The sequence below is a fragment of the Urtica dioica genome, chromosome 9 (genome assembly GCF_054948205.1).
Source record: "Urtica dioica subsp. dioica isolate 48M chromosome 9, U.dioica_male_clone48M_v1_H2, whole genome shotgun sequence".
Lineage (NCBI taxonomy): Eukaryota > Viridiplantae > Streptophyta > Magnoliopsida > Rosales > Urticaceae > Urtica > Urtica dioica.
Window position 1 is genome coordinate 6,186,361 of NC_142764.1, and position 16,951 is coordinate 6,203,311.

Consider the following 16,951-nt stretch of genomic DNA (forward strand, 5'->3'; position numbering starts at 1 on the left):
TAACATGCCGATGCAACCCGCACCGCAAGCTCAGCCTCGACCGCATCAGAATCAGCCCCGACCACCGCCGTATCAAGCCCCACCATTTCGAGCCTATAAGAACGAGACCAATCTGGAGGAGCTCGTAGCTAATCTGGCCACGTCGACGACTGCCTTTGTGAATACCACCACCGATTTCATGAACGAAACGAAGACGGCACTCTCGAACTAATCGGCTCAGATCCGAAATCTCGAGACGCAGGTGGGGCAACTCGCAACCGCCATCCACACACGACCCCAAGGCACACTTCCAAGCACCTCCGAAGTGAAACCAAGGGAGCATTGCAATGCCATTTCTCATCAACACGTTGCTAGAACACTCGAGAGAGGTTAGTGAATAAGTTTGATAGAGTGAGATTAGCGTCCATAGGAGTAGATTTTGTTGTTCGAGCCCGAAACCCCCGTCCTAGTTAGTTCCGGTGAAATCGTGACCCCAACTTTCTCTTCTTGCAAAACTCGTATTTAACTCTCTGCTTTAGTTTTATTATTGCTTTTGTTACAACCATCTTCTTAATTTTACTTGGAATTAATTAGCATCAAGTTTTAGAAAATCGCTAGAGTAACTAGTCTCTGTGGGATCGATATCCGTTACTTACGTAACACTATTACTTGTTCGATACGTCCGCTTGCGTGCTAGTTATAAAAATATCGCAACACTTCCCCAGTGAAAGATTTTTCGGAACGTTACATCCTTCGAAAGTGCATGCAATCTATCAGTTCTGGAATCAACCCTTAGGCGAGTGAACATTTACCTTCTTTCAGGAAGGCTGGATTACGTATCTGTGAAATCATTTTCCGCTCAGATCATATTCCGGATTCCCAAGACATAAGTTTAATTAGCGTCTTAGTAGCCTTTAACCAAATGAGTCAAAGAACCCGGCGATATGACCTAGAAGTCCATGATCACTTCACGATTTAGATCAAGTATCACTATGACCATCATAAGCGACCCCGGCTAGTGTGTCGTAACGGTACTCAAACAACATATCTATAACCAAAGTTTTTCCAGGTCGTACACTTACCACAAGAGCGGAATGCTCCCACTAAGTGATCAACCTTCGCTCGTGTTTCACATATATGATTTTAGATTCAGCTATCCAGGCATGAATCAATCATTGACCATGTTTTAGTTCACCGTCGAACTCGGATGCCCAACATGCAATTCAGTTTAATACGGAGACTACATATTGATGAATGTTTGATAAATCTTTTATAAGAAATAACCGCTTTCAATTCAAATAGATAATAAATGTCGAACTTTATTTTATTAATAATTTCAGCGAGAAGTAAAAATTAAATATTCTCGTGGGCATGAATTCCTAACAATCTCCCACTTTGACCTAGAGAAGATGTGGCATGTTTCTAAGACCCATCTCTTCTATGTATTTAAGAAAAACACTTTCAGGAAGCCGTTTAGTCATTGGCTCCGCGATGATATCCGTTGTCGAGATCTTTACGACAGCCACTCTCCCCTTCGAACTATCTCCTGTATCAGGTTGTATTTTCATTCTATATACTTTCCTGTCTTATGGCTACAAGGTTCTTTTGAGTTTGCAATTTCTCCAGTGTTGTCAAGTGGAGTTGCACGGGCTCATTCATGTCAGGAACTACCTCCAGTTTGGCTAAGAAATACTTAAGCCAAACAGCCTCTTTGGCTGCCTCCGAAGTTGCAATATATCCAGCTTCCATTATAGAGTCTATGATACTAGATTGTTGTACGCTTCTCCAGACAATCACTCCTTTATTAAGAGTGATCACTGACCCAGACATCGACTTCAACATGTCACGGTTTGCTTGAAAATCTGAATCAGTGTATCCTTATACCACCCAGTCATGACTTGTTTACACAAGCATCATATCCCTACTTCTCTTAACATATTTCAGAATGTGTTTAACAGCTATCCAGTGATCATGACCAAGGTTAGACTGGTATTTACTAATAACTCCCACTGCATAGCATATGTCGGGTCTTGTACACAACATAACATACATTAAGCTCCCAATAGCTAAAGCATATGGAATTCGACTAATGTCCTTCACTTCTTGCGGAGTATTCCTGAACGCATCGGTAATAATGCGCCATGAGCATTTTGCATCGAGAAGCGAGCAAGTACCTTATCAACATAAGTACTTTGAGACAGAGCTAGTAGTTTTTTCTTCCTATCACGAATGATTTAGATCCCTAGAACAAAAGTAGCATTCCCCAAATCCTTCATTTGGGATTGCTTTGCCAGCCAAGCCTTTAGGTCAGACAGAAATGCTATGTTGCTTCCTATCAGCAGGATTTCATCCACATAAAGCACCAAGAAAACCACAAATTTACTTTTTGAGTACTTGTACACACAAGGCTCATAAAGATTTTGTTCGAAACCATAGTTCTTGGTCACCTCATCAAACCTTTGATTCCAGGATCAAGACGGTTGCTTAAGTCCATAAATGGACTTCAATAATTTCCAAACCTTGTGCTCTTGACCCTTTTGTATGAATCTTTCTAGTTGAGCCATGTAGATTTCTTCTTCCAAATAGCCATTCAAGAATGTTTTCTTTACGTCGAGTTGCTAGATCTCATAATCATAATGAGCGGTAATGGCCAGGAGAATTCTGATGGATTTAAACATGGCTTTAGGAGAGAAGGTTTCGTCATAGTCGATTCCTTCTCTCTGGGTGAAACCCTTAACCACAAGTAGCCTTATAGGTTTCGACTTGTCCATCAGCTCATTTCTTCCTCTTGTAGATCCATTTTCACCCAATCGGTCTAATTTGTTCAGGTGCATCTACAAGAGTAAAAACTTAGTTCGAGTGCATAGACTCTATCTTTTATTCATGGCGTCTAGCCATTTATATTTGTCCATGTCGACCATGGCATCTTGAAAGGATGCGGGGTCATCGTCGTTCGCATCCAAAGCAGCGACGTTTGCTTTAAATCCAAGATATCGGTCAGGCTCTCTACAGACCCTCCCGCTACGACGAGACTGTGAAACACTTGGACCAGTGTTTGTGTTTTCTTCTTCATCTCCCATTCTCACATCAGTTGTAGCTAGAGATGGATCCCTTTGGACGTTAGTCGTCGGGGTTGGTCTAATCATTTCCTGAATTAATATTTTACTACGAGGTTTATGAGCTTTAACATAATCATCTTAAAAAAAAGTAGCATGAGTAGAAACGAAAGTTTTCCTATCAATAGGATCATAAAATATAAATCATTTTGTCCCCATCGGGATAACCAACGAAGAAACATACGTATTTTCTTGGTTCCAGTTTACTCTATTTTTTTTTTCAAGACATGAGCAAGACATCCCCAAATGCAGAAATGACACAAGCTAGGATTAGCTCCATCCATTAATTCCTTGGGAGTCTGGGATACAGATTTTGAAGGAACTTGATTTAAGATATGCATAGCAGTTAGTGATGCATAACCTCAAAAGGATGTAGAAAGAGAAGAGTAGCTAATCATGGATCTTACCATGTCTAATAAAGTTCTATTTCTCATTTCAGCAACTCCATTTTGTTGTGGATTACCAGGAGCCGATAGTTGTGACACAATCCCATGTTCCAACAAATAATCGGTGAACTTAGTATCTAAGAACTCGCCTCCCCGATCAGATCGAAAAGACTTAAAATAGTCTTACGTAATTGATTTTCAACACATGCTCAAAATTCTTTGAACTTATCAAAAGTATCAGAATTTCGATGCATTAGGTAAATGAAAGCATATCTAGAATAATCGTCAAAAGTAAATGTGACGAAGTATTCATAACCTCCTCTCGTAATTTCACTCATAGGTCCACAGATGTTGGAGTGAACTAGTTGCAGTGGTTCGGTGGCTCTTAATCCTTTTTCAGTAAAAGACATTTTGGTCATTTTTCCTTCTATACAGGATTCACAAACAGGCAGAGTTCCCACTTGCATGTGTTTCAACGGTCCAAGTCTTGAAAGTCTCTCTAGTCTCTTTATATTAATATGATTAAGTCTTAAGTGCCATAAATATGTTTGTTCATCACTAGACCCTTTAATTCTTTTATTAGATGTGGGCTTAGCTACCTTAAACATTTCAGCATTAAATGAACTTTTAAATTCATGTGTTAAAACATATAAGCCATTGCATAAGAGAGTATCACATATCATTCTTCCATCAAAAGAAACACTCATAGCATTCTCATTTAAAGACAACTATTTATGTTTAAGTAACTCAGAAACTGAAATAAGGTTTCTACATAACCCAGGAATAAAATTAACTGAATCTAATATCAAATATTTATCTCCAAATTGGAGTCAAACGACTCCTAAAGCTTTAGCCATTACGGACTCTCTGTTCCCCACTCTAAGTTGTAGTTCGTCTCCCCTCAGTTCATCCCACGAGTCAAACACATGTAGGGTTGTACAAACATGATTAGTTATCCCCGAATCAATTATCCAGGACGAGAAAGAATCTCCAACATAAAATGCCTCTAATACATGTAAGTGAGTGAACGGTACATTACCTCCACACGACTCATCATCAAGCATCACTATCAGTGATGACTCTCCCACTACGAAAACATTCTCCAATGGTAAAACTTCTGGTGAAGGATGATGGAGCGGTGATGCCACACTCGGGTGCACCTGATTGTAAGCATACTTTATCAAACTATCACACCAAGTAAGAAGTTTGCTTTTGAAACTTTGACATCTTATAATTCGGGCCGTAGCCTCGAAAGTAAGTGACAAAATTGGTGTATTCCTCGACGAGCGAATTAAGAATGATTTTGATCCGAGTTGCCTCATCAATCTTTGTACCATTATAGGCGGCTGCATTCATCCAATCGGCCATGTCTCTCATATAGAGAACGGCACATTCTCCAGACTTCATTTCGTTATCCAATTCGAAGCCATGCTGAAATTAATAAAATACAACTACATAAATTATTATTGAAGAGAAAAACATTCATCATAATAGTTTAGGAAATAAAAACATAAAGCCTTTAAAGAACGGGAAAAAAATACTAATCTATTAAAAGACCCAGTTTTTATATTCCAAGGTAATTCAACTAATAGCCACAGTCCGTCTCAGTTTGGTGACATAACAGAGTGCACCTAGTGAAAATGAGAACCATCTCATATTAGCGAGCAATCACAGTACATGTACTTTCATAACTATGCTCACTAACTACCTATTTTATAGGAATCTTGGGCCACATGGACAACCACCGGTTGTTTCATGCATGAGTCGACACAACCTTGGTATTGGAATCAGAAAAACCATTCCATTCGGAACGTCAGACATAGCATTCACGAAGAAGAGTTACTGACATGATGGGATCTTTCATCTTCACGGTGTTGTGTCAATGTTGGAGGCCTAAGACTCAATATACTTTTAGTATTTTAATTTTTCTAGCATTAAACATTAATCTAGGTGATACACTCGGGTTTTCTAAATCAAGTTAAAAACTCAAGTGATTCTAAGTTACCCTTAAAAACATAGGTTTCAATATAGCTTAGTTATTAGGAATTTCGTGACATCTAGTCTTAATTATCCTAATAGTATTCCATCACGGAAAAGCTCCCGGTAGAGAGGAAAGGCGCTAGGCCTTTAAACAACCTCTCCGCTTGGCCTATTATCGGCTTGATGACAAAGTTCTCCGATCTATTCAACTCATTTATTAAAACTATCATAATCCAATTAGATAATTTTCAAATAAATGAAAGACTGTGACACCCACGATACAATATCTAAGTTATAGCATTCAAAACATGGAAACGCAATTAAATAAACAAGCATAACAAGCAAGTATGGTTTGATTCGGTTTGATCGTGTCCTATTTGATTCTTAGTAAATAAATCAACATGAGCCCAATCCCATTGGCTCATGGATTCTATATAGGCCTATATCTATGTCCCATTGAAAAATAAATCAATATCAAATTATTTATATTTTCATGTTTTTAAATAATTAATATGGCCCAGCCCATTTAATTAATTAATTTTAAAAAAAAAATTTTATTAAGTGGGCCCACGGCATCCGAGCTTAAGCCCGTACGAATCCTCGAGCCCACCTGACATGGTGGGACTCGACATGATGGCATGGACCGTGTGCCAAGAGGGCAGCACGGCCCATGATGCGCGACAGCAGGGAAGAGGCGAACAGCAAGTCCGCCTCTTTTGGTCATCGGCCCCGCCACCACGGCGGGTTGGTTCTTCGGTCGTGGAGGCCTTCCTTCGTTCCTTCACTTCTCCTCATTGTGGGTCCGTCTCTCGCCGATCGTTGTGATCATCGGATTACAACAATAATAATAATAATAATAAATTACAAAAATCATATACCGTTTGAATTTCGGGTTTACAAAAAATCTAGAAAAGCGAGAATCAAATATTTTACAATCAACCCCGAATCACATAATCATATATTGAATTGCATGAATAACATAATCACATATAATTTCATTCAAACCATATTAAATTTAATCACAAGAACGAATCGATTAATTCATTAAATCAACATGGCCCTGATACCACTTGTTGTGGTTATGCACCCATATAACCATGCGGAAAATTAATTACACTAACAAGAGCTAATTAATATTAACTACATAACAAGATCTAGATTTTCTTTAACTAATATTAGGCATGCGAGCAATATAAAGCAACCGAATCAAACAGAAGAGTCATTAGAAAAACTTACGGGTTTCTCCTTAGCTATAGAAACGTTAATCGAGTTCTTCAAGATCCCGCTCTGAGCTCCAATAACTCAATCTTCTAGATTTAGCTCCTACAATCAGAACTCTGGGTACTCTCGTGGTGATGAACTTGATGATGACACCTTAATCTTCCGAAACGTAATCTCCGTAACGAATAAGAAGAAAGTGCGGGTACACTATAAATCTCACTACGACTCTGATTTATGATTTCAGATCGTACCGTGTTTATGGAAATGGAATCACGGAATTTCGAGGGGGAGGAAGAGAGAGAATTTTGTCCAACACAAGAGAGTTGGTCGAAATTTTTAGCTATCAACCTCGGTGTTTTTTGCTTTCTCTTAGACCCATATTTATAGTGGTAGAAAGAAGATATTCCAGGAATCTCCTAAATGTATTTTATTCTCCTTTATTCCTTCATATTTTTGTAGTTTAGCATGAACCGTTGGATCTTGACTACAAATCCTACGTTTTTCTCTTATCCATCATATCATAATCTAGGATATTATATTTCCTTATTTTTCTCATATATTTAAGGAATCTAGATATTTGAGAATAATGAGGACAATATCTTATTTCCTTATTTAATGGAGAGAATATGTCTACCATTATTATTCTCCTAGATATTAGGAAATTAATTATGAGAGAGAATAAAGGACAATAACTAATTTTCTTATTCAAGTGAGAGAGAATATATCAACTATTATTATTCTCTCTCTGATTTAATTAGTTACCTAATTTTTTTTTCCATAAATCTAGCAACTAAATAAAGAGAGATATTGGGAATTTTCTACCCAAAGTAGGTGCCCAAGGTGACTGGTAATGGGCCAAGAAATTTCGAATTTTACAGTGTCCATTAGGCCCAACTTAAAATTCAATTAATTATTTAATTGATCAAACAATAAATAATTAATTCCACAATAAATATTTAATTCTACAAATAGACGAATTTCCGAATGAATGTTGTTAAACAATTTACAGCTGTGAGATTGTAATAATAATATTCATTATTACCAGAGAGTCTTATCCGTCTTTCTCAGAGCCGAATCGGCGACTATGGACCTAGTAATAGCTTTACAAATCCGATGAAAAAGACTTAACAGTCCTTTCTCTTTTTCCATCGATTCATCTAATCTTGGTCAAATACTCCACTATGTAAGACAATAATGAACCCTCCTTTATACTAGAATTATATTTACTCATCATGACGAGAGTCCACTGATATAGTCAGTATGTGATCAAGATCCTCCAGGTTCAACCCGTATCGAGAAAGGTCAATTATTCCGTTATACCTTGCTTGATACTTATATTCCCTAAGCACCGTTGCTTCCCCAGCGAAAGATTCTTCCGAACGTTACTTACTTTAGAAGTGCGCGCAATCTATTAGCTCTGGAATCAACCCTTAGGTGAGTGAATATTTACCTTCTTTCAGGAAGGTTAGATTTCGTATATGTGAATCATTTTCCGCTTAGATCATATTCCGGATTCCAAAGACATAATATTAGCGTCTCAGTAGCCTTTAACGAAATGAGTCAATGAACCCGGCGATATAACCTAAAAGTCCATGATCACTTCAAAATTCAGATCAAGTCTTACTGTGTCCATCATAAACGACCCCGGCTAGTGTGTCGTAACGGTACAAACAACACATCTACAACGAAAGTTTGTCCAGGTCATACATTTACCACAAGTGCAGAATGCTCCCACTAAATGATCAACCTTCACTCATGTTCCACATATATGATTTTAGATTCAGTTATCCAGGCATGAATCGATAATCGAGCATGTTTTAATTCACCATCCGAACTCGGATGCCCAACATATAATTCAGTTTAATACGGAGACTACGGATTGATGAATGTTTGATAAGTCTTTTATAAGAAATAATCACTTTCAATTCAAATAGATAATAAATGTTGAACTTTATTTTATTAATAATTTCAGCGAGAATTACAAATAAAATCTTCTCGCATGAAAGAATTCCTAACAGGCATCTCCATGGACGTCTTAAAGTGCGTCTCAATTGACGTCTTGGCATGCGTCTTAAGGGATATATTAGGGTGCATCGTGTATGGTAGCTTAGGTGCATCTCAAGAGACGTCTTTTGGTGCACCGTGTATGGCGGCTCAGGAGATTTAGCCTTTTGGCGTCGAACCATCATGTAGCTCGAGTCCTTATTCTCAATTGTGTTCGGGTTGAGACTTGAGTGCTTGATTGACTATGTCGTTTGTAAAATCTCTTGGAGACGTTCTTGGTGTTTTAGTCTTGTTGGAGCGTATTTTTTTTTTAGGATATCCTTTCATGCTGCCCCCCAAATTTTTTAGTTTATAAGTGTTGTCTTGATGAATTAAAAACTTTGATAAAGTAGATTTATTGAATGAAAAACTTTTTACTTTATTGATTATGGGAAAAATTTTAAGAATCCTAAAACATGGGCTTGCATGCCTTATCAAATTTGGAAAATAAAGAAATAAAATGAGGACAATGTTGGCTACTTGTAATACTGCCACAATTGTTCCACATTCCAAGGGTGATGGATTGGGGTCCCGTCCGTGTATTCGATTTAGACTCTTCATGGACCACTTGGCGGACCATGTAGGGTCCGTTCCAGTTTGGACCAAGGAAGTCGGCGCCTTGCACTTGAGTGTTTTGAAACAATCTTATGGGCACAAGTCTTCCAACAGCGAAGCTCATCCTCTTGATTTTAGAGTTATAACACTTTTCGACTTTGCACTTTTGCGCATCAAGGCAAGTAAGGGCCTCAAACCTCTTTTCAACAATAAAGTCCAACTACAGGCGCATGGCCATGTTGTTTTTTCCTCGTTTAAAGTCTCAACTCGGAATATGGGGATCTTAGTTTCGATCAGCACCACAGCTTCAATTCCATATGCGAGGGAGAATGGAGTTTCTCCAGTGGCATTCCAGGCGGTCGTCATGTAGGCCTATAAGATGAATGGTAGTTCTTCAGCCTAAGCGCCCTTCTTTTCCTCAAGCATTTTCTGAGTAACTCTTTATCATCTTGTTGACTGCTTTAACTTGGCCGTTGGCTTGGGGATGGCGAGTTGATGAGAATGTCTTGCTGATCTTGAGCTGACCGCAGATCTCCCTTACTAGAGCGTTTTCAAATTGTGCCCCATTGTCGGTCACAATTGAAGTCGAGATCTTGTTGCAGTAGATGATGTTCTTCTAGATGAAGTTCATGGTGTTTACCTTGGTGATCTTGGTCAGCGGCTCAGCTTTCACCTACTTGATGAATTAGTCGATGGTGACAATAGCATATTCGTATTGTTTTGGCGCTCTTGGGATGATGTTCACGCCTCATTTGGCAAAGGGTCGTGGGACGATGATGGTGCACAATTGTGTTGGCCGCAGCCTCGGAACATGAGAGTAGAGTTGGCACTTGGCGCACCTCTTCGCCCACTCGTAGGCATCTTTCTTCATGGTTGGCCAAAAGTAGCCTTGTTTGAGGGCTTTCTGTGAGAATGAGAGTCCTGCAGAGTGATTCCCATAGTTACCCTTGTGGATTTTGCAGACGACCTTGGTCGACTCGGCTTTATCGAGGAATCTAAGCAGCGGCGTAGAGTGACCGCGTTTATAGAGTATGTCTTCTCTTAGTATGTACTTGGATAATAAGGCCCTTAATTTATCGGCGTCCTTGCAGTCTTTGGGGAGTCCCCTTTTTTGCAGGAATTTCGTTATTGGGCTCATCCAAGTTGGCGGAGGCGTATCCTCGATTATCTTGACTTCATCTCGTGAGATGGACGGTCGGGAAAGCGACTCGATTGCGACCTCTTCTTCGTCGATGCCAGACCCAAAGCAAGAAAGTTGTCAGCCTCCAAGTTTTGTTCTCTCGGGATCTGGAGAATCTTAAATTAAGAGAAGGCTTCAAGCTTTGAGTTTGTTTTTTTTTCAAATAGGCAATCATGTTCGAGATTTGTTAGTACGACGCCGATGCCAGCCCCTCGAGCATTGGGTGCTCCATCGACGGTGTAGTTCCCAAATTCGGACATGTTGGGTCAAACTTTCTTTTTCTAACCAATAAGTCATTTGTTGCTTCTTTTTCCTCTCTTCCTATGTCGCGAGTGTATGAGAATTCTGCCACGAAGTCGGCTAAGGCTTGGCCTTTGATGGTCGTTCTTAGGCAGAACTCGATCCCGTACTCGCTCAAATCTTGAGACCATATCTTCATGTAAGACGAAGTTCCCTTTTGAAGAGCATTACCGATCAAGTGCCTAGTGTAGACCGCGATAGGCTAAGCTTGGAAGTAAGGGTGCAACTTCTTGGCCGCCATTACGAGAGCCATAGATTGTTGTCAATGGTGTCCACAACAAGAGTAGTAGTCATTAGTTATGTACATTTGATTTACTGAAGTCTCACGAAGACTCTTGCTTGTAACTACTGAATCATTAATAAAAGTTGAAACGTTCATTCATTCTTCCTTGTCTGTTTGAAGCTTTATGAAAAAATCTAGTCTTTAGTCCGTAAACAAACCTAACAACATATGAAGAGACAAATGTAGATTTGCATGAACAAACTCTTCATGGTTTGCTTAAAACAATATATTCGCAATCTAAGGAACAAAGGACTATTGATCTCAGTACGATTGTTAGGAGAATCTATGATGTCTGGTTTTGGGACATTGAGAGTTAGATACTCTATAGTTCTTCTAGGTATCTTCTGAAGGTACTTAATTGACCAGTGCACTTCTAGAGACAGAATAAGAACAAACCATTTAACCTCTTATGTCTCAAAGTCACTACGTATAAATTGCACCATACTTACCTCAATCCTGAAATGAGACATGTCACTTCATAGCTTACGTATTCTCATTTGAGAAAGTCAGAGTTCGGATTCACTATGTGATTCTGAACAGGGCCTATTGGTGGAGTACTAAGTTATGAAGGTGTCATGAGTAACTTTGTGAAGATCTCATAGATATGGAATTCATATACAAGATTGCAGAAATGCAATGTATATCACCTCATGCTTTGTTCCTTGGAATGTGAATAAATGAACTGGCCAGTGTCCAAATTGAGTCATGACTCTTTTGGATAAATCAATGTGACTTGTTAGCTCCTCGTCAATACATTGTTTCTAACTTATTCACAAACGACAAATGAGTTGAGGAAATAACATCTAGAAGGGTAAAATGGTAATTTTGTAAATCCCGACTAGCTAATGATATTCATGAAGGGTAAACATAGATAATATTCAATGGATCCACTCATCACAATTAAGTTGAATTCTTGAGTAGAAAATAAATTCATTTGAACCGAGAGATTCTCAGTGTCCACTCTTTAGTGGAGTCAGTTGACATTAATCTAAACTTGGAAAAGGTTTGTGAACTTTTGAGTCCAAGTATGTTTGCTCAAGCTTTGTTCATTTGGATCAATGAGGTCACTGTCACAAATCATATCGAGTATGATTCGTTAAACTAGAAGCTAAGTCAAAACATGAACGAGACAAGTTTTACGAAAATTATCTAAAGGGTATTTTTGTCCTTCTGGACATAGGACGAAATGAATGTCAATAAATTTTTTGACATTGTCATATGATGACAAATGAAGCTATATCACACGGCCAACTTCAAGTAAATTGGGCCTTGAGGATTAATTTCATTTCATGGAATTTTATTTGAAAATTCTTAATGGGCTTTTCTTAAGTTGTCATGAACAAATGAAGAAACATCTAGAAGCATGTTCTAGAGCCTTAATTTCGTCCATAGCATAGAGAGAAATAGAGTTGATTTTTAAGGTACTGAATTGACCAGTGTACTTCTAGAGACAAAATAAGAACAAACCATTTAACCTCTTATGTCTCGAAGTCACTATGCATGAATTGCATCATGCTTACCTTAATCCTGAAATGAGACATATCACTTCATAGCTTCCGTATTCTCATTTGAGAAAGTCAGAGTTCGGATTCACTATGTGATTCTGAACAGGACCTATTGATGGAGTACTAAGTTATGAAGGTGTCATGAGTAACTTTGTGAAGATCTCATAGATATGGAATTCATGTACAAGATTGCATAAATGCAATGTATATCACCTCATGTTTTGTTCCTTGGAATGTGAATAAATGAACTGGCCAGTGTCCAAATTGAGTCATGACTCTTTTGGTTGAATCAATGTGACTTGTTAGCTCCTCATCAATACATTGTTTCTAACTTATTCACAAGCGACAAAGGAGTTGAGAAAATAACAGCTAGAGGGTAAAATGGTAATTTTATAAATCCCGACTAGCTGATGATATTCATGAAGGGTAAACATAGATAATATTCAATGGATCCACTCATCACAATTAAGTTGAACTCTTGAGTAGAAAATAAATTCATTTGAACCGAGAGATTTTCAGTGTCAACTCTTTAGTGGAGTCAATTGACATTAAGCTAAACTTGAAAAAGGTTTGTGAACTTTTGAGTCCAAGTATGTTAGCTCAAGCTTTGTTCATTTGGATCCATGAGGTCAGTGTCACAAATCATATCGAGTAGGATTAGTTAAACTAGAAGCTAAGTCAAAACAAGAACGAGACAAGTTTTACGAAAATTGTCTAAAGGATATTTTTGTCCTTTTGGACATAGGACGAAATGAATGTCAATAAATTTTTTGATATTGTCATATGACGACAAATGAAGCTATATCACATGACCAAGTTCAATTAAATTGGGCCTTGAGGATTAATTTCATTTCATGGAATTTTATTTGAAAATTCTTAATGGGTTTTTCTTAGGTTGTCATGAACAAATGAAGAAACATCTAGAAGCATGTTCTAGAGCCTTAATTTCGTCCATAGCATAGAGAGAAATAGAGTTTATTTTGTGCATTAATGTATGAAGATACTTGCCAAAAGAAAAAGAGGAAACAAATTTGCTTCTAGAACCAAGTTTATTTTCGGCCAAGAGAGAGTAAGCTAAATGAGGAAACAAATCCAAAGCCTTAATAGGCTCATGTTGGACGTCCATATAGGTGAGAAAAGATGAAATAATATTTGCTCATGAATATGTGATATTCTATAGAGAAAAAGAAACTACCTTTTGAAGGTAATCATTCTCATATAAATAGGGCCATCATTCTCATTGTTTCTCATCCCACATAAGTTAGAGATTGAGAGCTTCTCTCTCTAGACCTTGTGGCCTCCCAACCCTCTCTCTCTCTCTCTCTAGTTCTTTTCGTTTTTTTTTTGCACCTAGGTCCACATTTGACCTAGTGTTTTAGCTCTTCGACTCTTAGACTTATTCTTGAGTCGTCGTGTTTAAAAGTGCCCATACACTAATTCCTTCTAATCTTGAGTGATTCTTGTGATAGAAACTTTCGTGGTTACTCAAGTTTCCCGAAGAACGAAGAAAGACGAGCTGCATGGGGAGACGAACGTTTCAACCTTCCTAAGGCTTCTCAACGTTCAAGCTTCACAAAGGTTAGCAAACGTGTGATTGCTTTTAGATAGTTTTAATAATAAACATGTGCTTGATCTTTGTCTAGGTTAGTAAAATCGTTTTACTTGTTTAAAAAGAAAATTTTTAATTTCCGCCGCTTGCTCGAAGCGTTAAATTTTTCTTAACCCTAGATCAATTCCAACATAGATAGCTTCTCGATTTTGGTGTAGCATGTTTCAACATCAAGTAAAGTCTTGCTCACATAATAGATTGGCCATTGGACCTTATCGTCTTCACGGTTTAGCACGGCGCTCTTTTAGATACGGTGAGGTACATGTAGAGTGTCTTGCCTTGTTTTGGTTTGGAGAGGAATGGTGGTGATCCAAAGTAGACCTTCATCTATTGGAAGGCTTTCTCCCATTATTCGATCCACTCAAAGCCGTTTGTCTCTATAGAGATTTGAAGAATGGTTAACACTTGTCAGTTGTTTTCGACACAAAGCACATCACAGCAGCAATCTGGCCAGCCAGGCTTTACACCTCTCTGACTCATCTAGGGGATTTCATATCAAGGAGTGCCTTGATCTGTCCAGGATTTGCTTCAATCTTGCGTCGGTTGACTATGTAGCCCAGGAATTTCCGCGACTCGACCCCCAAAACAACATTTATTAGGGTTGAGTTTTATCTTATATCGGCGTAGGATTCTGAATATCTCCCTCAGGGCATGTACGTGGTTCGTCGCATGTAGGCTTTTAACCAACATGTCATCCACATACGCTTCCATCGTTTTGCCGATTTGGTCGGTGAAGATTCGGTTGACCAGTCGTTTATATGTGGCTCATGTGTTCTTAAGTCCAAAAGCCATGACATTGCAGCAGTAGAGACCTTGATAAGTGACAAAGGTTGTCTTGATTTGATTGGGCTCATGCATGCAAATTTGGTTGTAGCCCGAATAGGCGTCCATAAAGTTGAGAAACTCCTGACCGGCTGTGGCATCGACCAATTGTTTGATGCATGGGAGAGGGAAACAATCCTTGTGGCAAGCTTTGTCGAGATCTTCGTAGTCTATGAATATGCTCCACTTCCCGTTGGGCTTCTTTACCATCACGATGTTGGCTACCCACTTGGGGTACCTTCTCAGATGAAGTTCACAGCGAGAAGTTTCTCGACCTCTTCATTTATGGCCAGGCATCGTTTTGGGTTGAACGTTCATCTAACCTAAACTTCTTTAGTGATGTTTTGGTCATCGTTCAACCGGTCCACTATGACCTCGGGGTCGGTTCCATGCATGTCAACATCATGCGAAGGCATCCTTTAACTCTCGGAGGAATGAAGCAAGTGAGTTTTGATTGTGAGTGGAAGTTGGGCACCAATCTTTACTACCTGGTCAGGTTTAGATTCATCAAGGACGAACAAAGTGAGATCATCAGAAATCTCAACTTTGAGCCTCTCGATTTTGTCGTGAGGATCGAGTTTTTCGAACTTCCTCACATCTTTAGGTTGCATGGGTAATTGTCTTCTAGTTGGAAGTTGATGTTAACCATATTTCTGACAGCCTTGTCATCGACCCCTTGGATGTAGCATATCCTGGCCTAGACTTGATCACCGGCCATTGTCTCAATTCCTTTTCTAGTATGTGGATGTGATCCCCTTTAGTTTGTTCAGCGTGTCCAATGATGATGTTGTGCATTGATGGTTGCTCAACCACTAGGAAGGGGACTATGTGAACAATTTCGATGCCCCGTGAGTTCCAAAGGTTACTGGTAAGTCGGTAGGACATTCGGTCATGACTCTTTCTCTAGCGAACCCGAAGAGGGGTTTCTGGATCGGAGTTGGGTGTAGCCCCCTGAGCTTCATGCGCTCTAAGGTGATCTTGAATATCACATCAGGTGAGCTGCCCTTGTCGACGAGAAATATCTTCACCAAGTTGTTGGCCACTTGTGCCTTAAGGACGATTGCATCATTGTGTGGGTGCACAACTCGCTTTGCCTCTTTGTTGGTGACGTACATCGTTTCGTATGACACGGACGAAGGTTACTCGTATGTGAGGTTGATATGTACAGCATCGCCCACTACTACAAATGTTGGTTTCTACAACCCATATTCTACAACGCTTACAGCTAAGTGTTGTGGAAGCTGGAGATTCTACAACACTTAAAATAATTGTTGTAGAAACTGGGTGATTCTACAACGCTTATGGCTAAGTGTTGTAGAAACTTGGTGTTTCTACAACGCTTATGGCTAAGTGTTGTACAAGTTTGGTATTTCTACAACGCTTACTATAAGTGTTGTAGAAGCTTGGTGTTTCTACAACACCTACTATAAGTGTTGTAAAATTTCACCATATTTTAGATCTCCCACAACGCTTAGACTATCTGTTGTAGAACCCTCGCCGCGGCGAGAACTTTCTACAACAGAGAATCTAAGTGTTGTGGGATTAGTGACATTTAATGAACCTCGCCGCAGCGAGAATCCTTCTTCACCGTGGCAAGATACTTCTACAACAGATATTCGTTGTAGAAGGTTCTCGCCACGGCGAGAAGAGTTCCAGAGAGCCCTTTTTTTAGTAGATCTTTATGCCGCAAAGAAGGCTATCTCTCGCCGCGGCGAGACAATTCTGGGTTTACTTTGCAGTGGTCTCGCCGCGGCGAGAAATAGCCTTCGCCACGGCGAGAATTCTACAACGCTTACTCTAAGCGTTGTAGAAGCGTTTTAAAACTTAAAAATTTAAATTTTTTCAAAAAACCCGCCCAAATTTCAGACTTAACCATTTTTTTCTTCATTCTTCATACTTCATTCTTCTTCTCCACCTCTCTCTCTCTCTCTCTCTCTCTCTCTCTCTCTCTCTCTCTCTCTCTCCTCCCTCA